This window comes from Chiloscyllium plagiosum, unplaced genomic scaffold, assembly GCF_037043375.1.
Source record: "Chiloscyllium plagiosum isolate Xiang-an unplaced genomic scaffold, Cpla_swu_hap1 HiC_scaffold_38, whole genome shotgun sequence".
Classification (NCBI taxonomy): domain Eukaryota; kingdom Metazoa; phylum Chordata; class Chondrichthyes; order Orectolobiformes; family Hemiscylliidae; genus Chiloscyllium; species Chiloscyllium plagiosum.
In genome coordinates this window covers 42,347,320-42,372,396 of record NW_028270176.1, presented here as the reverse complement: position 1 = coordinate 42,372,396, position 25,077 = coordinate 42,347,320, and the positions used below count along the sequence as shown (strand labels likewise).

Genomic DNA, 25,077 nt, shown 5'->3' with positions numbered 1-25,077 from the left:
AATCACACTCTGACATGGCGAACCCTCCAGATACCTGAGGGATTGTGATTTGTAAAGCATATTCCACGTGAAGCTGGTTCAGAATCAGTCACAGATTTTTTTTTAAATCTGCAATCTGACTAGATTGATCCTGAAGGCAGAAGTTTTGGAGACGCTGCAGAAAAGATTTACCACCATGCTTCCTGGACTGGAGGGCATTTCTTATGAAGTAATATTGAGGGGCCGAGGGCTTTTTTCATTGATGTGAAGAAGAATGCGGGGTGAATTGATAAGGGCGTATATGATGATAAGAACCACAGATAGAATGAATAGCCAGAGACTTCTTCCCAGTACAGAAATGTCTTCATAAGGGGGCATAATTTAAAAGTGATTGGAGGAAGGTTATTGGGGAGATGAGAGGTAAGTTCTTTCTATGCACCGACCAGACTCTGTGGCGGTGGTAGTTCAATCAGATGCATTATGGATATTTACGCGACTCTTGGATAGGCACATGGAAGATAGGTTTTGCAGATTAGTTTGATCATAAAATAGATTAACCGATCAGCACATCATCGAGGGCTGAAGGGCCTGTACTGTACTCTTTTATATCAATTGTCCTCCACATTATTGACTCCACTGTCAGTTAAAGTTTTGATACCATATATCCCCCTGAATGATAATGTTTAAGAACTTCTCACCATTTTCAACGGGATCATTCAGTTTCTGTTCGATTCCTCCGACAAACATGAACCAATTGTTGTAATTGTACCATTCTCTACCACGACCTTTGGAGAGCGAGTGGGAATATAGCGTTGAGTTAGGGAATCAGGCATGATCACATTGAATGGAGAGCAGGCTGTAGGGGCTGAATGGCTTCGTCCTGCTCCTGGTTTCATTCCGCTAAATGTCCTCCTCAAAATCTCATCCTAAAAAGTATCAGTGATTACATTGGGGAAGCACATCAGTAGTTGTTTTCGTTGAGATTTTCCTGCATCTTGAAACTTTGATTTTTCTTTGCAGTGACGATGAACAGTCAGTCTGAGAATAAAAGTGGTCCTCAGGATTCCTGATGGCGTCTCAATGAAAAAAAAAATCATAGGAACGCTTCCTTACTGTTAATGACCAATCGCATAGAATAAAGAGAGACACTTCATGGAACTTCCAGATTGTTCACAGACCCTGGATGTTAATTTGCTTTGTGGATTACGGGCTATATAAATGTAGAGGAATTACACTGGATATCCGCAAGTAACGTGAGGATGATATTTATAAACCCTGCAAAAAAATCTTAAGGGTATCCGAAAATGTTTGAAATGTAATTGAACGGTTTTGAAATTTATTCAGCATTGTCGAGGGAATGGGAGCTAATTTCAGAAACCGAGAGAGACTTACAGGCACAGATAGAGAGCCACAGCCACAGGTACAGGATAAGATTGCCATGGAGGTGTTTCGGAGCTCACTCTGTGACCCACAATAGGCAAGGCAGCAACAGATGGAATGCAGTCATTTTCTGGTTATATGGACGATGTTTTGTTTACTATCTGGCACAGTATTGTCCCTGTCCTGGGAGGGTTTGATATGGAAAATGCAAAGGCAGATTTATTCTTTATCTAACTCAGTGCTGTTCCTGCCCTGGGAGTGGTTGATGGGAACAGTGTAATTGGGCTTTAATCTGTACTGAACCCTATGCCTATGTTAGAGATTGATGGGGACAGTGTCGGGTGATTAAAACAAAACCTAACCTCATGCTGAACGTGGCCTGAGATTTCAAAGGATTCCAGTCTATTGTTAGATTACTCGACACTGAACCTATTTATAGATTCCAGAAGCAACAACGATATTTTCTCCCTATCTAATCCTGCATTTGCTCTCATTGACTCTCAAACTTTCATCATTTTAGACTATTCAAAATTCCAGGGATACTGTCCTGGGTTTGTGTCATTTCCATGGCTATTGAACCCGTGCCGTCCAACTATAGTTCTGTGAATCTACGCTGCATTCATTTGCACATGGACTCCCAAGTCCCCAACCCGTTCTTGCCTTTCTCTGTTTATAAAGTCGCTGTCAGCGCTGTGCTGACATGAAGTGGCGACCTGAAACAAACCTATAATGGCTACTGACACTTTTGGAATCATTTGTCCTGGTTTGGCAGATTAAAACACATCGCACACTTTATACATTTTCATCTCTCGGCGTCCTGCAGATGAAATAAATTGGCATGTGAATCGATGCAATTTCGATGTTAGAGGAGGGATAATCTAAATCAAATGGTACATTGGTAAACTGGATGCAGGAGCAGAGAATCTTCAGTTTGAGTCTGAATTCTGTCAGCACAGGTGAGGGGCAAATGTGTGAAAAGCTTTTTTTTCTCCCATTGATACATTCCTATATTGTAGAAATGTAAATTTATAAATTAAACTATAAAAGCAGGATATGGAGAACTCTGTTAAAAAGTTTCCATTGATTAAGATGCAGATTCCAGAATCCTTTTAAGGTCCGTGCCCTGAGATTTTTAAAAGTCTGTCTAACTTTCCAAACTTCAAGAGGAAAATACGGTAGTAATATGACAGGTCAGCTACTGAATTGTAGGTGCGTGGTCTTGTTCAGAATCTGTCAGAGATTTAGCGTGGAGTAAGATGTATTTTATCCAGATAACAGGAATTTATCAAGGACCAGCCTGACGTAAATTGCCTTCAAATTTTGTGTTCTCTAAAAATAAAGAAATTGATTTACCATCAAGCAAGCCTATCGGAATGTGTATCATTAGTATACATTTGTGAAAGAGTAACTGTGTATGTGAATGAGCGAGTGTGGCTTTGAGGTGTCTGTGACTGATTGACTGAGAGTTGGTGGCTGAGGTTGGCTGAGTGAGACTTTGTGTTCGAGTGTGAGATCCTGAGATCTGGAGTTTTCAATGCTCTACTGTGCGTGTGACTGAACATGTGTGACTGCATGACAGTGTGTCTGTGCGTATGAGCTATGTAAGAGTTTGTGATAGACACTGTAGAGGCAGCTTTACTCTGTAATCTAACACAGAGCTTCCCTGACATGGGAGTGTTTGTGGACATATCTGTACATTGTATGTAACCCTATTTTTCCCGGACCCTAGGAGGTTTATTTGGAGAAAGTGTACAGGGAAATGTACTCTGCCTATAAGCCAGTGATATAACTATGCTAAGTGCATTTGATAGGGACAATGTGGGGATAGGGGTTGATTCGTCATTATCTAATTCCACGGTGAACATGGTCTGGTAGTTAGAAAAGCTGAAGTGCAGAAACAGCTTTACTCTGAACTTAACTCCATTCACTACCGAAATACAATCTGAAAGAACTGCAGATGCTGTCAATCAGAAACAAACCCAAAAGTTCCTGAAAAACCTCAGCAGGTCTGGCAGCATCTTTGAAGAGAAATCAGCATTAAAGTTTCAGGTCTGGCTCAGATAAAAGGTGACTGGATACGACGTGGTAACTCTGGTTTCTCTGTTCAGATGTTGCCAAAACTGCTGAGCTTTTATCAGCAATTTGTTTTTTCCCTATTCTCTCCCTGTTCTACGAATTGCTCCCCTCAATTAGCTTAGAGACTTTGTTCTGCTGTACATCAGCTTGCTGACAACACATGGAATTACAGTCTCTCACTCAGACGAGAGTAAATGAATATATAATCCCAGCGGTGTGAAATTCCCCTGCCCTATCACTGTACATTTCCCTGACTAATGCACCTAACCTTCACATGTCTGATCACTATGGGCAATTTAGCATGGCTAATATTACTGAACGTGCACATGTCGAAGCAAACCAGACCATCCGAAAGAACCCCACGCAAACACGGGGAGAACTTACAAACTCCATTTACAGTCGCACCATACTGGAATCAAACACGAGTCCCTGGAACTCTGAGGCAGCAATGCTAACCACTGAGTCACTGTGCCACCCAAACAGTTAAGTTTAAAATTGGGACTGGGAATACAAAAAGCTGCAGTTTCTCCAAAAATAAAGTTTTATGGAGTACATCAGTTCAATAAGGTAGTTCACTACCATCTTCTCAAGGGCTGATGGGAATAAGGGATAAATTCTGTGTCCAGCCAGTGATGCTCACGTCCGATGAACAAACGAAAACTTCATCCCTTTGCCTTGCTAATACCTTGCTGCCCCTGCAGATTAACTCAATGTGTTTTAATATCCTAGGACACACAGATCACTCTCTACGTCAGAGTCCTTTAACATCTCCCCATTTAAACTAAAGTCTCTGTCGATTCTCCCTGACACTCTCCACTTTGTATTGTAATGGACAGGGCTTTGCCCATTCACTTACCATCGCTACATCGATCTGTTTGACAGCAGCTTACTTCCACTTCACAATTTACTTGTAAACTAGTTTCACCAATAATATACTCAGATTTTAGATCAAGACTGACTTGAGCAGATGCCTTTTGGAAATCTTCTGTCGCTCTCTGTTCCTTACTCAGTGTCTCTGCCTGTTTCGCTCTGCTCGCCCAGAATATCTGTGAATTGTCACGTTCATCCGTTATCATTTTGGAGATGCTTCATGGTGTCCATATCTCCTGTACGATCACAGTAAAACGTCTTCACCTCCCTAGGCCCAAATCCTGGTCATAATTGCCAAACTCTCCAAATATTTGGTGACGCCACCACTTTAACTCTCCCGATTTGTGTCCAAGGTGGTGGACTATGATGTTGAATCAATTAATAAGATCCAGGTTAAAGGAGTACTTGACTGAAAGTAAATACACTTCTACTAAGGGACTGTAAAAAAAAAAACATCGGGATTTCCAAACATCAAAGCTTCAATAAACAATCCTGGATGTCAGATAAACAGGACATTCACACACCTGGGTCGGACTCAAGCCTCAATCCCCCCGACACAGAAAGGTTCCTGTATCAAACAACATACGGTATTGGAATCAAATGCAGCTTTTGTGAGCAGGACATAGCACATGGGCTGAGGAAAATTGTCCATGTGGATGTTACGAATCAGGAATATAATTGGGAATCCAAACTTAACAGAAACAATCAAGTCAAGAACTCTGTGAGTAAGTTCTGGAATACATCTATTTTCGTTGAAAATGGGAACCCTCTTGGATAACAATCGAGAATTACTGCCTGTGTGTGTGTGTGTGTGTGTGTGTGTGTGTGCGTGTGTGTGTGCGTGTGTGTGTGTGTGTGTGTGTGTGTGTGTGTGCGCGCATGCGTATGGACGTGCGTTTCTGTGGTGATAATTGAGAGTGAGTTAATTTTCTATCACTTCTCAGATTATACATATCTTCAAAATGTTTGGTTAGGCATCATCGAGGGAACTTTACTCTGTATTTAACCCAGTGTTGTCAATTGATCTCACAGCTTGCTATATACTGTTTTCAAGGCTCCATCCATTGCCACATCTTATATTTGCTAATATCCTTTTCAGACTGTCCTTCAGCCACTCAGTGACATCCCAGACTCAAGCAGGCAGCGTGCTACCTGGTGTCGCATCTGCACTGTCACAGACATCTGCCTGGTGCCCAAACAATGCAATCCCCTTATCACTATTGCTCTCCACTTCTTTTGTTTTCTCAAATAATTAAATTCAGAGAAGGTTCATTTAAACTCGGAGGCAACAAATGTAACTTTTAGATTTGAAAGTGGAGGGAGGCAGAAAACAGGGCCACTGCTGAAATTTTGTCCAAGCAATAATGTTCAACCTTTTCATCGTTCTGTGGTTCCTAATATTTATACATTTCCTGTACTATAGTATTGAAGTATTTCAGGGGGTGGGTGCTGCCTTGTTACGGAATGATGAAATGAGAATAAATGACCTAGTTCTCCAAAAATATCTAGTTGCTTTCATTCAGAAAGTGTTTGCTGGTTCCTCTCGTGGCGGCCAGAGGGGATCGCTCTCCCTCACCTCACGGCCCCGGCACGAGTCATCTGTTGCCTCGTCTCGCTTCCTCGGTGTCAGACTTTTCCCACTGGTTGTGGCCATTCTTTTTGTGACGTCACTGCGCAGCCGCTTGCGCCTTTGAGTCATTCAGGTCATTATGAGACTGTCAGAAATAATAGAATGTACAGGGACAGGAGCAAAGTGTCCCAGAGAGAAAAAAAAAACTTGCTGCGTGTACAGTGACACTGGGAGGCCAGCAGAGGGCGGTATTTTATCACTTTAATAAAAAAGAGGGACACACAGTGACAGAGAGAGTCAGATACATTTCTTCATCAAATTTTAATTAATTCATTGATTGATCAACTCACGTTAACACTTCTGGTAATGTTGAATCGACATCCTCACTCCCAGGCCCCACTTCCCCTGTCTTGAGTAGTTTTGTGCAGGTTGCCCTCTTCCTAACAACATTTGCAGCACTTGGACTGCTTATGCTCCTGACTCTGATACCCTCTTCTTTGCAGTTCCTGCTGAGGTTCATTTTACAGTCGGCTACCATACACCCAGAAGAACGTAAAGTCTCACACACTCTCATTACGAGGATGAATGTTTGAATCATAAGCATTCATATTACCTGTGGGGTATTTCAATAATCCCATGCATTGCTGAAACCTTCAGGATGATGGGCTTATAGCCGAGAAATGGGTTTTGTGTGTGTGGATCTTCATTGTCTGCCAGGACAATTCGTTAACATGTTTCCCTATGTGCTATAAAGAACAAATGAACACAAGAAATAGGAGCATGAGTCTGGAATTCGGCTCCTCGAACCTGCTCCGATTTTAAATACAATCATGGCCGATCTCATCTATGAAGTGCTTGAAGAGGTTAGGAATGGGGGCAAACATTACCTCCGAGATTGATCAGGTCCTCGAGAATTCGCCTCGATCGTAATCGATCCATGCAGACCCCATCTCTCTGGCACTTCACTCATCTCTGGAACATCTGGATAACATGGACAACTACATCAGACTTCTGTATATTGGCTTTAGCTCTGCCTTGAAGACCCTAATGCCAATAAGACTCATCGACATTTCTGAGTCCTAGGACTTTCCTCACATCGAGAACTGGATCTTTAACTTTCTGACCTGCAGATCACAATGAATGAGGATAGTTGGAATCTCCTCCTCTTCAATAGTACGCAATACTAGTTCCTTCAAGGCTGTTACTCAGCCCCCTTCAATATTTCTTACCCTCTCGTGACTGTCCCGCCAAATTCAGCTCTAACTCCATTTACAGATTTACTAATGACACCACGATAGTGGGTAGGTCTCAAAACCGACCTAGATTACACCTCCTCCCACCCTGCCCTCTGTAAAAACGCCATCCTATATTCCCAATTCCTTCACCTCCACCGCATCTGCTCCGAAGTGGACCAATTCCAATACCGAACAACCCAGATGGCCTCCTTCTTCAAAGACCGCAATTTCCCCTCAGACGTGGTTGACGATGCTGTCCACCGCATCTTCTCCACTTCCCGCTCCTCCGCCCTTGAACCGCGCCCGTCAAATCGCCACGAGGACAGAACCCCACCTTAGATCCTTACCTAACAGGAGAAAGTGAGGTCTGCAGACGCTGGAGATCAAAGCTGAAACTTTATTGCTGGAACAGCACAGCAGGTCAGGCAGCATCTAGGGAACAGAAGATTCGACGTTTCGGGCACATGCCCTTCTTCAGGAACACCCAACCAACCTCCAAATATCGTATCATCCTTTGTCTTTTCTGCTACCTCCAAACAGACCCCACCACCAAGGACATGTTTCCCTCCCATCCCCTACTAGCGTTCTGGAAAGACCACTCCCTCGGCGACTCCCTCGTTAGTTTAACAACCCCCACCAACTCAACTTCCACTCCCAGCACCTTCCTCTGCAACCGCAAGAAATGCAAAACTTGCGCCCACACCTCCCCCTCACTTCTCTGCAAGACCCCAAGGGATCATCCCATATCCGTCACAAATTCACCTGCACCTCCACACACAACATTTACTGCATCCACTGCACCCGATGTGGCCTCCTTGGGGAGACAGGCCGCTTACTTGCAGAACATTTCAGAGAAAACCTCTGGGAAACCCGCACCAAACAACCCAGCCACGTTGTGGCTGAACACTTTAACTCCCCCTCCCACTCCGCCAAGGCCATGCAGGTCCTTGGCCTTCTCCATCGCCAGACCATGGCAACAGACGCCTGGAGGAAGAGCACCTCATCTTCCGCCTAGGAACCCTCCAACCACAAGAGATGAATGCAGATTTCTCCAGCTTCCTCATTTCCCCTCCCCCCACCTTATCTCAGTGCCAACCCTCGGACTCAGCACCGCCTTCTTGACCTGTAATCTTCTTCCTGACCTCTCCGCCCCCACCCCCACTCCGGCCTATCACCCTCACCTTAACCTCCTTCCACCTACGCATTCCCAACGCCACTCCCCCAAGTACCTTCTCCCTACCTTTTATCTTAGCCTGCTTGGCACACCCTCCTCATTCATGAAAAAGGGCTTATTCCCGAAACGTCGATTCTCCTGCTTCTTGGATACTGCCTGACCTGCTGCGCTTTTCCAGCAACACATTTTTCAACTCTGATCTCCAGCATCTGCAGTCCTCACTTTCTCCTACAGGATATAGAGCTTAGTGACATGGTGTAAAGACAACAATTTTTCCCTCAATGACAGCAAAACAAGGGAACTGGCCATTGACTTCAGGAATTGGACTGAAGGACGCACACTGGTCTCTGTCATTGGTGCTGATTTGGAGGTGATGGACGGCTTCAAGTTCCGAGTAATAAATATCACAAACAATCAGTCTATCCATGTCAACTCTACAGCCAAAAAAGCACATCAATGCTTCTACCACCTCAGACGGGTAAGAAAATGTAGCATTATGGCAATGACTCTGATCAATTTTAATATTGCACTGCAGAAAACATTCTATCCAGACGCTTCGTATGGTAACTGCTCTGGCCTTACTGCAAGAAATTGCAGAGATGCGTGTACCTAACACAATCCATCACGCAAGTCACATTTCCTTCCATTGACTCGGTCTTGAATTCCCACTGCTTCAGGAATGCAGCCAACACAATCAAAGGCCCCTCCCACCACCGCAATGCGATTTCCCAACCTCTTCCATCGGACAGAAGATGCAAATATTTGAAAATACGCACCAATGGATTCAGGAACAATTTCTTCCGTGTTGTTATCAAACTTGTTAATGGACCTGTCATATATAGAGTTGATCCTTTTCTGCACCTGTTCAAAAGCTGTGAAACTATATTAAACTGATGTCCTTATGTAAGGTATGATTTGTACTGGAGAGAATGCAACACAATATGCTTCACTGTTTCTCAGAATGTATGACTATCACAAAACAAGCAAAATCAATCTGCATACCATACATCTGGGTCTGGTTTGCTCGATAACACTTTAAACCTATGTCTCCAGTGGTCTGTGTAAAAGACTTCCATTATCCATTACTTCCATGCCTGTCATAATTTCGAAAGGATCTATTTCGTATCCCTTAGCCTCGACGTTCATGTGAAAGAATTGATTTATTATATTGTCCCGCATAATTTATGATGGGAGCTGGCAGGACTGCAGAGTTTATGTCTGATCAGGGAGTGATGAAGTCAATTAGCCTTGTCTATCCGTTGCTTCTTATGGTTTCTGGCATGCAACTATTTCTGTGTCGTAGCTTCACCAGGTTGACATCTTACGTTTAGATATACCAAGTGTATGCACTCATAGAACATAGAACAGAGAAAAGTACAACACAGAACAGGCCCTTAGGACCACGAGATTTAATCCTAATGTCAAATATAGTAACTTAACCTACGCACTCCTCAACTCACTGCTATCCATATGCATGTCCAGGATTCGCACCACTGTCCCCAATGACTCTGCTTCCATGATCACAGCTGGCAACTGATTCCATGCATTCACAACTCTCTGCGTAAAGAACCTACCTCTGACATCTCCTTTATACCTTCCTCCTAATATCTTCAAACTATGACTTCTCATACCAGTCAATCCTGTCCGGGGGAAAAGTCTCTTCCTATTGATTGTATCTATTGCACAGAATATTTTCTATACCTCGATCAGGTCTCCTCTCTTCCTCCTTCTCTCCGGAGAGAAATGTCCGAGCTTATTCCAACTTTCTTCATAAGGCAAGCCCTCCAGTCCAGGCAGCATCCTGGTAAACCTTCTTTGTACTTTCTCCGAAGCCTCTGCATTTTCCTATAGTAGGGCAACCTGAACTAGAGACAATATTCAAAGAGTGGTTTCACCAGGGACTTGTAGAGCTGCAGCAAAACCTCGCAGCTCTTAACCTCAATCCCCGTTAATGAAAGACAATACTCCATATGATTTCTTAATCACCCTATCCACTTGGGTGGCAACTTTGAGGGATCTATGTTCTTGCATACCCAGATCCCTCTGCTCATCCACACTGCCAAGGATCCTGTTTTTAACCTTATATTCAGCATTCGTGTTCGTCCTTCCAAAATGCATTACTTCGCGTTTATCCAGGTTGAACTCCATCTGCCATGTCTCAGCCCAGATCTGCATCCTATCTATGTCACGCTGCAGCCTGAAGTAGCCGTTTATACTGTCGACAATACCTGCAACCTTAGTGCCACCTGGAAACTTACTAACCCAATCTTCAATCTCCTCATCCAAGTCATTTATAAGAACTACAAAGAGCAGAGGCCCAAGAACAGAGCCCTGCGGGACCCCAATCAACACTGTCCTCCAGTCAGAATGTTTTCCATTTACATCCACTCTCTGCCTTCTGTCAGCCAGCCAATTGTGAATCCAGATCGCCAAATCTCACCGTATCCCATACTTCCTGACGTTATCTACTCTACTCTTCATTTATCTTCATCTACTCTTCATTAAACCAGGTTTGATCACTGGCTCCAAGTCATAACCCTCCCATTCATCTGCTTCCCCTGTCCTTCCATTCTTCGTTGTCATGTCTTTGGAATGTACTTTGTTTAGAGCCTTGGTAAGCTTGTGCAGTGCATCTTGGAGGCTGTCATTGAGTTACACCATGCAGAAGGACTGGTTAATACTTACAAACAGTCTCTAACACACTCATTAAAAGGCAGAGCTCATAGGAACAGCTGAAACAAAAATAAACCAGGTTTCTTCAGGATTAAAGCACCTATCACTGCCGCGAACAGAGAGCTCCTGAGCAGTTGAAAACTTCCCTGTATCTTGTTCAGAGTCCCAAGCTGTTTAATTGCCTGAGAACCAATCACATCGTTGCTGGTAGCAGACAGCCTTTGTCAGTGGTGAACTAGTGGCCAATAATCAATAAGCTCCTTGTCACAAACAAAGGCTGCATCTGTGTATAGCTCCGTTCATCTCCAATCACATTTTAATAATTGGGTCACTATCAGGTAAATTGCTGTCAAACCGTGCAGCTATCCTCCACTTTCGATCTGTTTGTAAGGTCTCTCTTTTCACATTTTAGTCCACAATTACACTCAATTTAAAAAAAAAATATTTTTACATGTATTCGCCCTGAGAAAACTAAAATTCCATTTCAAAAACGCATTTACTTGCAAAATACATGAAGCCCTTTTTTTTTTTTTAAAAAGTGCAGTCTATTTATTATTTCTCCCTTCTTGCAATGTTATGCAACCTTCACATTTCTTAAAGCTTTTACGTATTTCACCATTTGTATTTTAGGACAATATATCTGAATTCACATTCGGTTTTCTAGTGATCCGTATAATAAAATGGTTACAACAAACGACACCATCAAAATATGTTGCATTGTTAATTTGAAACTTTTCAAGAAGTCCAGTGGATTATCTGTGTAATTTTGTATTTCATTATTCTTTGTTGGGTGGTCTTCGAAGTGCTGAAGATCTAACAGCAATCCCAAAGTCCCCTTTCCTATGGAAGAGGACTTTTCCAATTATCGGCATTGATTCTAATAGAAATATCCTCCAGGTTCTCAATTCCTAATTCATCATCCTGGAACAATACAGTACGTCGATCCAATTCAGAAGCATCAGCGGCCATTTTGAAAAGACTGGAAAACGCAGGTATGGTAAAACAGGTTCATCAATTCAAATTGCTTTCATCCTTTCAACATTAACGTCGCACTCTACTAACTAAACCACCTTTCTCTTACTTTGTTCAAAAACTTGTTAAAGGTGCAGCTGTCCAGACAAAATTATGGACAAATTTCCTGTAAAATCAAACAATCCAAAAATCTATTAATTTCTCATTTAGTTTTATGAAGGAAATCCTAATAGTATCACTTTTGCTGTCTCCATCAACATCTGTGCGCTTGTGTGTGTATGGCTGTGTGACTGTATGTGCACGTGTGTCTCTTTAAGTCGATATGTGTGCTTCTGTCTGTAGGAGCCTCTGCACATCTCTCTGTATATGTGATTGTGTCTGAGTATTTGTATGTATTTTCATCTGTCACACGCACACAGAGACAGGCACAAAACACACACACACGCACACACAGACAGGCACAAAACACACATGTATCACTTCACGCCCAAGAGGAAGAGTCAGAGGTACAGATATATTGAGGTTTAAACCTCATTGCAATTGTTACAATCCCGAAAATAACAGAGAGCCCGCTGCACAGAGGTACAGACCCAGAGATACATAAACATGGAGACACACACTCATACACACAATGAGACACAAACACACTCACATAAGCACAGATAGTCAGGCAGAGATAGATGGGTAGACACACAGAGAATCACAAAGACAGGAACACACGATAATACACACACATTCAGAGAAACACATGCATAAAGCCAAACAGATTCAGTGTGCAGTAACTGACACTGCGCTGTGTCTAACCATCTGCAGCACCATCTTTGTCCCATCAGCTCGTTCCCAGTTTTTACAGATGAAATGTTGATGAGAAAGTGGAACAGTCGCGTGAGGTCTCTCAGCATAATTCCCGTGAAAAGGTGAATCTAGTGAAAAGATCATGTTCATTTGAGCAACTGACAGACTTGTACACCACATCCGTGTAATTACTGGATGTCAAGCTGTGAAATGGATTGATGATGATGGCAAGTAGTTATATTCCCCATAATTAGTTGGAATTAACTTGCATTGCAGCTTGCTCAGCACCACAGTCACAAACATTCTCTGTCTCCACCATCCACACTCAGTACGAATGGAATATACCACTGACAAGATGCACTGTAGAAATTACCCAAAGTTCCTCACAGAGCAGCTTCCAGAACCACAGCATTATCGCGTGGAACACTGAGCACAGCAGATACACGGGACACCAGTTGACAACGCCACCCTGGCTCGGAAAATCGTCTCAGTTCCACAAGTGCCATTCGTTGGAAATCCTCGAACTCCCTCCCTTACATCATTATGGGTTTATCTGGACAAAATGAATGGCAGCAGTTCAAGACGCCAACTCATCGTCAACTTCGCCAGAACAATTATATCTGAATAATACGTGGTAACCCAGTGGCAATGAGCCAAACACATTAATGAACCACAAAATAAAGGTCACTGTTTGAAACCCACGTGCTCCAATGCTGAGCTTTTGAATAAATTGTGTCCATATTCGAGAAAATTGAAATAGGATTTCATTTGAATGCATCAAATTCTGAACAGGCTTCAGAGGGTAGATGTTGAGAAATTGATCCTGTGGGTCTGGGCATCTAAAACACGATAACGCAGTCTCAGGAGTTGCGGAAAAGCTTAGCATGTCTGACAGAATCTGTGAAGAGAAGTCAATGTTAAAGTTACACAATTTACAGATCTTTTGGTATTATTGACAGCACCCTCAGTGTAAGGGTCAGTTTATTTGGGATTGAGATGAGGAGAGAGCGATTAACTCTAAGGCCTCTGAGTCTTTAATATTCTCTGTCCCTGACGATTGTTGATGCACCCTCATTGAGTGCATTTCAGATTGGAAGACACAGATTGCTGGTTTCTCAGGGAGTCACGGGATATGTGGATTGCACAGGAAACTGGATATGAAATCTAAGTCTAGCTTTGATTGGATTGACTACTAGAACAGACTGAACATTTTAAACAGGCTGTATAGACCTCTCATTCTTTCTTCAGAGTTATCCCCCTTCCAATTGTTCAGTAATTATTACTTTTCTAACTTCCTACCGCTCTGCTGAATTCCCCTTCTCTCATAACACATGAGCTAACCTTTCCCTTCTCTCGGCAGATGTTGCATGACCTTATCAGATTCCTCTGAATGGCCTGTGTTTATTTCAGAGAGAATTATAACTCCCTATTCCTGTTTCTGTGAGAGAAAACATTCCCCAAAACGATTCCTTTAATTCTATTTGTTCACAGAGAAAGGAGGCATTGTTCTGTCCAAATGCATTACATGCTCATGAGGGCATCAATATACTGTGATGATTTTTAAAATAAAATATATTAAACATAATGAAATTCATGATGAAAACACGAGACCCAATTCGATTTGTAAGGGGCAGGAATTCAGTCATGCGAGGTGAAAGTGAGGACTGCAGATGCTGGAGATCAATGTCAAGATTAGAGTAATGCAGGAAAAGCACAGCAGGTCAGGTAGCATCCGAGGAGCAGATGAGTCGACATTTCAGGCAAAACACCGATATCGGGAATGAGGCTGGGAGTGTCCATCGTGGACAGATAAATGGGAGGGAGTGGGGCTGAGGAGAAGGGAGCGGAGAGCGCAATTGATGGATGGAGGTGGGGGTAAAGGTGATTGGTCGGAGAGGACGGTGGAGTGGATAGGTTGGAAGGAAGATTGGCAGGTAGGACAGGCCATGAGGATGGTGCCGAGCTGGCAGGATGGAACTGGGATAAGGTGGTCGGAGGAGGAAATCAGGCAAATGGTAAAGGCCACATTGATGCCCTGGGGTTGGAGGTTCCTGAGGAGGAAGATCAGGCGTTCTTCCAAAAGGCGGCGGGTGGTGAGTGAGTGGTGATAGAGAAGTTCCAGGTCCTGCATGTCCTCGGCAGATTCGGAAGGGGAATTCAATTCTCCCTCCGCCAGTTGTTGTTTTGTATGTTGCTCCTGATCCATCAAAACGCAGATCTGAGTGAATGCGCAAACAACCTCTCTCTATACATTTCACTCAAAATAATGTCAATGACAGGACGGATTAAAACAAAATGCAAACTGTGTTGAATGCTGGATGTAGGGAATCACGTTACTGTAGAGGCTTTACAGCACTGAGATCAGTCTTTCGGCCCATCATTCACAAACCAGTCTGCACTCCCTCTTGAAACTTCTCCAATTACCCAGATCCCTGTCTGATTGAAGACTGTCTGGGTGGAGTTTGCACATTCTCCCTGTGTCTGCGTGAGTTTCCTCCGGGTGCTCCAGTTTCGTCGCACAGTCCAAAGATGCGCAGGTTAGGCTGGAGTTGCAACGCTCAATAGTCAATAGTGTCCAGGTGAGTGTTGGTTATATGGTTAGCCATGAGAAATGCGGGGTTACAGGAATAGCGTAGAGGGTGAGACTTGGTGGGATGCATGATGAGCCGAATAGCCTGTTTCTACACTGTAAGAATTTTATGATCCTATGCTCCATCCCATCTATATCTGTGTATGAAAAGGACTATCACCTGATCAATTATCCCCTTCAATGGGTCAACGTTTGTTTTCTATCTGACAAAGAACTGCAGATGTTGCAGATCTGAGAGACAGCTCAAAAATTGCTGGGAAACTCAGCAGGTCCGTCAGTTTTTGTGGGGAGTGAACCTTTTGGATCCAGTGATTGTTCTTAAGAGCTGAAGGCTTCTGATCTGGTGTTTTCAGACCTGTTGACGTTTTACAAGCAATTTCTTGTTTTGCTTTCAGCCCCAGTTCAGTTGGTGACTATCATGGCCTTGTTGTGTGTGTTTGGGAAAAGGGACAATTGAGCTGCTAGAGCGGTGGTGGTGTAGTGGTGAGCATAGCTGCCTTCCAAGCAGTTGATCTGGGTTCGATTCCCGGCCATCGTAGTGTTGTGGCTTTTCCTGTGGTTTTGCAAGGAAAAGTCTTGAGCACCAACGTTGCATTCTGTGGCGAAATGGATTTGTCAGGTTGCTTTCGGGTTTTCATGGCGATGGTTCCTGTTAATTGCCGTGACAATCCGGGCACCGTTGCTCGAAAGCTTTCCTCTCTGCTGCCCATTGCTTATTTGAATATTGTTCGTAACATAAGGTTCGTTTTGTTTTGTTGGAAAAGTGAGAGATTGCTATCGTCAGAAACCTTGAATAATTACAGAAGACGCTAGAAATTCGGAACAGATTCAACAGCTTCTATCGTGGACAGGAAGGAGGTTCAAATGCGTCAAATTTCTTCAAGGTTAAAATACATTCGCACCTCAAAACCATTTGGAAGCTTAAGAATTACAAACATCACATTATAACTTTTCCTCATCCGTTCAAGTTTCACAATATCATTCCGGTAGCAGGAAGGCCAGATTTGTGTGGTTTATGCAATGTTAATATATTCGAACATTGGCTGTTTCGTAGTTAAATGATGTTTCATTTCGTTCAGTTTTCCAATAGAGTTGGGTTAGTCAACACTTTGTTTTTTGTTTGTTTTACAACGATAGTGCGAAGTAAATTATGTTTCGGTTCAAGCCTGGAAGTTTCACCAATTGAATTGCATTGCCGTACATTTGCCTTCAGGAGAAAAGAAAAAGGGACTGAGACCATCTTTTTAACTCATAGGTGTTTGATCTGGTTCTAAACCTCCTCAATTTCGGTCAATAAATGTTCCTACAGTCCGCAACAATGATTTTCACAGATTCGAGGAGGATACATAGACATCGTTATTAATTGTTATTACCTCGGACATGAGACGTTTGGGAATGATATTTCTCAGATCATTGCTCAGCCAAGGTTAAAGGTCTGGACTCCGGCAAAATTGGGAACAATGCATTTTCCAGGAGACTGAGAGGTTACTAACAGAGCGGGAGGTGGAGAGTCGGTAGCAGAACTACAGGGACAGTCCTCTCTGATCGCTGACCCTTCAACGTCAGTATATCCAGTGCCAGGAATGACTGCCATTGGTCAGAATGACAAAATGTTGTTATGGAAAATAAACAGCGTGAAAGTAAGGGAAGGTTTATAGCATGAAAGCAAGGGAAGGCTTAAAGCATGAACCCCACTGGCGATCTGTTGCAAGGGGTCTGTAGAATGCAGGATGAGATAAGAATAGTGGAATTCTCTCACACCAAATAGCAAAGAAAGGTTGACGCTGAAAGGTCTCGACGGTGAGATTAGATTACAGTTAATAAAGTTAGGCTTCCTGTTAAGTATCATTATGACTCGATTGGGAACATAAATATTTGGGACATTGCATTAAATATCTAAATAATAGTTAATAGAGTCAGCCTGATTCAGATTATTGACAATAAATAACTAATTATGGCATCGGGAAAATATGAAGTAGGGTCTGGAATGAAAGACCATTGTTGCGAAAGTTTGACATTAAATATCAAACCGTCACATGAGAATAACGTTAAGTAGAATGAACAATTAAAGAGATGATGGGAACTAACATCACTGGTTTATTGTGTAGCGAGTGTGAGGTACTTTGATTAATATATTTAGACATGCTGATAAGCAAACAAAGCATGGCAAAAAATTATAAAAAACCATGGACAATGAAGTTCGAGAGCATTCGAGAATCTGCTTTCTCGGTGTCACGGTTTTTCGTTTGCAAATAACAGACCGACTTCATGAAGAACTCTCTACGTCTCCTGGTGATTCTCTATACTTTTTCCACGACAAAACTCAGCAGGTCTGGCAGCATCCATGCAGAGAGAATCGTGGACAATATTTTACAATTTCATCAGAACTCAATAATCTCCCACAGGTACTGCCAAACCAGATAGTTTTGTCTGCAGTTTCTGATTTTGTTTCAGATTCCCAGAGGCAACAGTTCATTACATTAACCTTTAAACCATTGCAGAAAGTTCTTTGTGTTTCTTCACACGGAAATTTTCCGTTTGAGGAACATTTTCCTGCCCCCATTAGAAACAAGAAACACTGCAGCAGAGAAAACAGATGCTTTAACAACAACGATCGCTGTCGCCTTTGGAGATCTTGAACCACCAGCCTTTCATTTAATAGTCGAATACGCTGAAACGTCCAACCTAAAACCTTGCCCGAACATCTAAAGCAGGCTGTGACAGACTTCAGTCTGTCCATCCCAGACCGAGAAGTGTCCTCTTACCAGTTTTATTTTTCCAAAATAAAGTCTGGAACATTCATTATGGAGGCATGGGAACAGTCTTATCCCATCCACGACAGACACACCCATGTCACTGAGCACCAACTCTCCTCCAACTGGGACCATCTCCCTTCGAGCCTCCTAGTCCCTTGTGTGGTCCCGAGTTTTTTCATTGTCCCGGATTCAAGATGATGTATGTATTTGACATGTAGAGGAACGAGAATTATTTCAATGTCTTAGATCAGTTCATGTCCCGAGAACATCAAAGTTAATGGTCTGTCCTCTTAAAGAAGGGGAAGCTGCCTTGACTGTCTCTGCTCATTTGGGCAGTTCACCCTTCTCCATTCTCATTGGATTTCTCTTCTCACAGAGTTTCTGAAGATACACAATGTTGGAAACTGGGTTAAATGGTTTGCCTCTTTAAAATTTTTTCCACCTGTCAATTGAAAATATTTTCCTAAAATCTCTTTAACACTCCTCTGCTTTGCACCATGTCCACGGTCGAGATGTCCTGGCATTTGGAGAGATTCCTGAGGTTTTCTTTGCAACCAAGACAGTTAACTGAAGATGGTAAAAACAATGACTGCAGATGCTGGAAACAGATTCTGGATTAGTGGTGCAGGAAGAGCACAGCAGTTCAGGCAGCTTCCAAGGAACTTCAAAATCGACGTTTCGGGCAAAAGTCTTTCATCAGGAATAAAGGCAGTGAGCCTGAAGTGTAGAGAGATAAGCTAGAGGAGGGTGGGTGTGGGGAGAAAGTGGCATAGAGTACAATGGGTGAGTGGGGGAGGGGATGAAGGTGATAGGTCAGGGAGGAGAGGGTGGAGTGGATAGGTGGAAAAGGAGATAGACAGGTAGGACAAGTCCAGACAAGTCATGGCGACAGTGCGGAGCTGGAAGTTTAGAACTAGGGTGAGGTGAGGGAAGGGGAAATGAGGAAACTGTTGAAGTCCACATTGATGCCCTGGGGTTGAAGTGTTCCAAGGCGGAAGATGAGGCGTTCTTCCTCCAGGCGTCTGGTGGTGAGGGAGCAGCGGTGAAGGAGGCCCGGGATCTCCATGTCCTCGGCAGAGTGGGAGGGGGAGTTGAAATGTTGGGCCACGGGGCAGTGTGGTTGATTGGTGCGGGTGTCCCAGAGATGTTCCATAAAGCGCTCTGCTATGAGGCGCCCAGTCTCCCAAATGTAGAGGAGACCACATCGGGAGCAACGGATACAATAAATGATATTAGTGGATGTGCAAGTAAAACTTTGATGCATGTGGAAGCCTCCTTTAGGGCCTTGGATAGAGGTGAGGGAGGAGGTGTGGGCGCAGGTTTTACAGTTCCTGCGGTGGCAGGGGAAAGTGCCAGGATGAGAGGGTGGGTTGTATGGGGGCGTGGACCTGACCAGGTAGTCATGGAGGGAACGGTCTTTGCGGACGGCGGAAAGGGGTGGGGAGGGAAATATATCCCTGGTGGTGGGGTCTGTTTGGAGGTGGGAGAAATGTCGGCGGATGATTTGGTTTATGTGAAGGTTGGTAATGTGAAAGGTGAGCACCAGGGGCGTTCTGTCCTTGTTACGGTTGGAGGGGTGGGGTCTAAGGGCGGAGGTGCGGGATGTGGACGAGATGCGTTGGAGGGCATCTTTAACCACGTGGGAAGGGAAATTGCGGTCTCTAAAGAAGGAGGCCATCTGGTGTGTTCTGTGGTGGAACTGGCCCTCCTGGGAGCAGATCCGGCCGAGGCGGAGGAATTGGGAATACGGGATGGCATTTTTGCAAGAGGTAGGGTGGGAAGAGGTGTAATCCAGGTAGCTGTGGGAGTCGGTGGGTTTGTAAAAAATGTCAGGGTCAAGTCGGTCATCATTAATGGAGATGGAGAGGTTCTGTTCTGCAGCTGTTTATCTTGATGCGGGAGGGAGCGGTTGGGATTGGCACATTGACGTGCAGGAGAAAGTATTGTCACTGAACAGGCTCAGTGTCCAGAGGACTGTGATTGAAGGAATTTAATGAAATGCAGCACTTATACACAGTAAATTCACAGAATACTGCAGAAAACCGACGGATCTAGCTGTACTTGTGGAAAGAGAAACAGAGATAACATTTTGAGAGTGATATATTTGTGATCAAGCACTCGACTTTCTAGCGCACCACACTGCCAGCGAAATTACAGCCAATGAAGTGTTTTTGACGAAGATTAAAGTCTGTTTGTTCATTCAAAAGTCAAAAAAAGACAATGCTGCAAACTCTCAGAGCTGGCACTGGACAGTGCAGACCGACCTTGAGGGTTTTTTCTGCTCTGATATTCACCTGGGATAATGTGGCACCAGAAGGCCTCCTCACAGTGGAAGGGGCCAATTATGTCAGACTTTGGTGTGGAGGATATTTTCTCTTTCAGAGGGTAGCACATCTGTGAAGTTGTTTGCAACAGAGGGTTGTCAAGGCTGCATACATGCAAGGCTGAGAAAGATAGACATTTGGTCACTTCGGGAAACGAGGGCCACAGAGATGAGGCCGACAGGGGATTTGAGGATTAACCAAATCAGCCGTGATCTCATTGAAACTTGTCGCTGACTTGATGGGTTAAATTGCTTCCATCTGCTCTAATGTCTTTGTTGTCATTTCGAAAATGTGAACCACCATTGCAAATTAAGAACAGCAGAAAGTTTAGAAGAGAAGATTACAGTCACACTGAGTCAACATCATTTTTGAAAGGAAAAACATACAATGACAATCTGACAGATTTCTTTGGTAGCATGACCTGCAGACTTGGTGCAGGACGATGCTCAGTAAAGTTCAATCAATAAGGGGCTATATAAAAGTCTGTTGCACAAGATAGGAGTTCTCGGTGTTAGGTCATAAAGCAGCATTGTCTGTCCATTGTCTATTTAACAGAAATCACCGAATCAAGATTAATGAGCAGTTTTCAAGTTGGAAAGATATATTTAGTGAAATCCAAACTGGTTAGTCATCGGATTTAATGTTTTATCTGACCGAATGACTTGGAGGAAGTGGCAGAGTGAAATGCTGCGATACGCAATAGGTGGGTGAGAATATTGTGATAAGGATGTGGAATTTTGCAAACACGTATCGATAGTATGAGTGAGTGGAGAACACTTGGCAGATGCAGTTTAATGTAGGGGCACTTTTATCTGTTAATATTTTCACAACTCTCCATTCTTGTGGGCGGCACGGTGGCACAGTAGTTAGCACTGCTGCCTCACAGCGCCTGAGACCCGGGTTCATTTCCCGCCTCAGGCGACTGACTGTGTGGAGTTTGCACGTTCTCCCCGTGTCTGCGTGAGTTTCCTCCGGGTGCTCCGGTTTCCTTCCACAGTCCAACGATGTGCAGGGTCAGGTGAATTGGCCATGCTAAATTGCCCGTAGTGTTAGGTATGGGGTAAATGTAGGGGTATGGGTGGGTTTCGCTTCGGCGGGTCGGTGTGGACTTGTTGAGCCTAAGGGCCTGTTTCCACACTGTAATGTAAAATAATCTAATCTAATCAATTTGCAATGTTGCAACCCCACACAAGAGCGCATTCGCTCGCTGTTGGAGATTTTGTTGACACATTGTTAACACTGTTTTTGATCATGTGTTGGTTTCTGAGTGAAAACTGTTTCCACTGTACCAGAGGTGCCAGAGACACGTTTATCAGTTCAGCCGAATATACGATAAACAATGTCCCTTTCAAAACGTGAGGTTCCATTCCAACCATGCACCAACCAAAATATCCAGAGCCGTGGAATGCGAACGGCCACAAGCTCGGGGGATTGACAGTGACGGCTCCATGTCAAATAGTGCTGAAACAAAAGTAACTGATTTCGAATGCTCTGAATGAAACCGAACGGAACTCTCCCTAAACTTTTCCCAATTCACTCGGAAAATGATGTTGTTGCGTGCACGTGCGTTTACGTAATGAACAGTTTATTGTCAGTAACAGGGGTGGGGTGGGGCAGGATAGTGAGGTTTTCGCGTGGCTGAGATGTGATCTAGTCGAACGGGGAATTCAAACGCCCACAGAACAGAGAGCTGGTTGATCCAGGAACTCAGTCCCATCTTCTGTTCCCAACCCAATTCTCCAGCCTTCTGTCTGTGATACTAAGCTCCCCTGAATTCCTGATCCAGTCTATTTCCCAGAATGGGTCTGAATCCGCCCCAAACTTCTCCACATCTGCTGGCAGCTGATACACCGCGTCTGTGTGTGATCGAACACAGTTTCAGTCCCACACAGCACACCCCGTCTGTTCGGAGCAAAGCAATACCTGCTGCGGGACAGATATACGGGTCTCTGACCCCAAATGTTTTTCGGCCCCGAGAGGATGAACGCATCCTTTTTATCCTGTCAGATTACAGAGGGGAAGGCAATAGTTTGAAAGCAAAGCAAGAAGAGATTTCCTCTTTCGGTGCATTTTCACTGAAGGAAGACCAGCTGTGAACTGTTCTTTCCTGCATAAGCACAGGTTGATATATATTCTCATCGAGCAGCTTTACTACTGCAAGGAAGTCTGAGTTACTGTGATCAAATAGTTAATTAAATGCACATATGGATTTGAAGAACACCGTATGTGGCTTTGTCAGTTAAAGCATCTGGTAATAACCAGGCGAGTATGGTGTGAAATGCTCTCAAATGTTCCGTACATTGAAAGTTCATTACATAAACTTATTGTAAAAGCCGTATTGTTGATCCAATATCGCGAAAGTGACGGCTCAGCATGCGTCTTGTGTTTGAGCTCAGCCCGTTGTTAGTTGGTGATACCAAGCCCTGCCGCCTGCTGTGGACCCATTAGTCAATGTTCTATCCTGCTCATCTAACGCCGAGATTCTTTACTCTGTTCAACAATGATTTCTCCATCTATTCTACTTTTAGTCTCTCGCTGTCAGAGCAAGTCATTTTTTAAAATAATGAAGTGAGACAGGAGACACTGCAGACTTGCCAGGAAATGTTGTGGTAATAACGCATCCATTGCGAGATGTCAGCTCTCATTGTCTGCTGTCACCATTCATTAATTTTAGACAAACTGCAATGACGTCATTGAAATCCTATAATTGGAGAGAAACTGCTTTTCTTCTGGTCGGTTATGAATTCTAATTACAATTGTAAATGATCATAGTTTGAGGGAAGAAATGTCACCTGACCTCAGACCTAAGTGACAGAGATATTACCTGGAGATTGTGAGCCCAGTTCTACACACTCTGGCGGCGTGGGGGGGGGGGGGGGGGGGTGGCGGGTTGGGAGGGAGGCGGAGAAAGCCACCGAATTTCAGACTTTTCCAAGAGGAGGAATAGAAATTGAGGGATATTGACAGACAGAGAGTTGGAGAATGTAGAAGAGAGTGAGATGGTACAGAGAGACAACGGGAGACAAATAAATAAGCATACGAAGGTAGACACTGAAAACAGAAGCTCTCCATTCAACGTTGATGCTCATGGACAGAAAGGACAAGATAAAGGTAATGAGTAAGGCCAGCCTTTCACCAACTTAGGAGAACAGCAACAGCATTACAGCCGACATGACATTTTTCATTTTACAGATGACGTTTGTCAGCTAATGAGAGATTCTGATATGTATGCTGACTCGTGAATTGAAAATGGCAATTACCCAGGAATTAAAACAATAAAATGCACAAGTAACCTGATTCTGCGATATGAAACAGTAAATCTCTTTGTCTCCACGGGTGCTGTCAGGCCGGCTGAATTTGTCTGTCAATTCCTGTTCTGGATTCAGATTTCCAGGATTCGCACTTACTTGTTTTACGCCAGTCTGAATCGTGTTTCTGACAAAACTCCATCAATTGCCAGCACCATACAACATTCCCTGCTTTGGGAAGGCTGTCAACAGGAGAACCCGTCAGAGGAAATCTCCCATTGCCACAGCAGTAAGAGTACTGAATCCTTACCACTAGACTTCCAGGGAAATTGAATATGGTGCTGTATGTTTCCATAATGAATCCCCTTTTATTTTTTCATTTGTGATCATTTTAGCTGCACATCAATTTCCTTCTTTCTTCCATTCCTTTCAGCGTGGAAAAGGCCTTTCCGCCTATCTGCAGTGTGGGAGACCGGATATTTATCTACTCTCGTCCCAGTTTCCAGCATGAGGCACTTAACCTTGCATGTTCTGATGTTTCCAGGGTAAATTTCAATGAGATACTCCCTGTGCTTTAAATGACACAATCAAAAGACTGAACTTTGACGTGGTCACACTGTATGGTAATTGCCCTGAGGAAATCATCCTCATTTTCGTCCACACAGGTGGACAGACAGACAAATTTCCGAGAGCAGGAGAGATGTCAGGATGAGACCAGTCTAACGTGCTTCACATCCGCCAGTTTCTCCGACCACCTCACCGCAGCATGTCAAAGATTTCTGCAGCACAGAAAATGCACTTCAGCTGAACAAGTTTGCACCAGTCGAACACAAGTCTCTGACTGTTCTTGTCTCATTTTCCAACAGTTGGCTCACAGTTTCAAACGCAGTTGGTGGTAGAAGTGTAAACCTCAATGCGTCTCAAATTTCTGTAGAAATTTCTGCTTGCTGCACCCTGACAAGCAGTGGGTTGCAGATTCCGACCATGCCCAATTTGCCCATTTTTGTTGTTAAGCTGACTCTTCCAGTCGAAGTCAGGGAGTAATTTCCCTTCGCAATTATTGGCATTTCTCCATCACCATCAGTAGGATTCGAGGCTGCATGGTGAAAGCCATATGAATTTCAATTCTATTGCCTTAACCACTCATCCAGGACGACAGGACGACACTGTGCAATTCACTTCCCATGTCTCTTACCTTGTGGAGATGAGGAAGAGTAAATCATTATTGGGTTTGTTTGAATCCAATCATTTCACAGCTTCCAAACGTGTAAAATTTCGGTGCATGGTGAGGCTGGCTGCATCATCCTGATGGATGGAATGGGCATTTAGTCAAAATAAAAACAGAACTTGCAAGAAAACCTCAGCAGGTCTAGCAGCATTTCTAGAGAGACATTAATAGGCAATGTTTCAGAACGTCATCAGTGCTGTGTTTTCT

General features: G+C 43.7%; 1 non-coding gene across 1 annotated transcript; it reads left to right on the top strand.

Annotated features, from left to right (window-relative positions):
* The first annotated feature begins 15,780 nt into the window (after positions 1-15,780).
* trnag-ucc (transfer RNA glycine (anticodon UCC)) lies at positions 15,781-15,852 on the top strand. The gene has a single exon. It is a non-coding gene; the product is annotated as a tRNA-Gly (tRNA).
* The last annotated feature ends 9,225 nt before the right edge of the window (positions 15,853-25,077 follow it).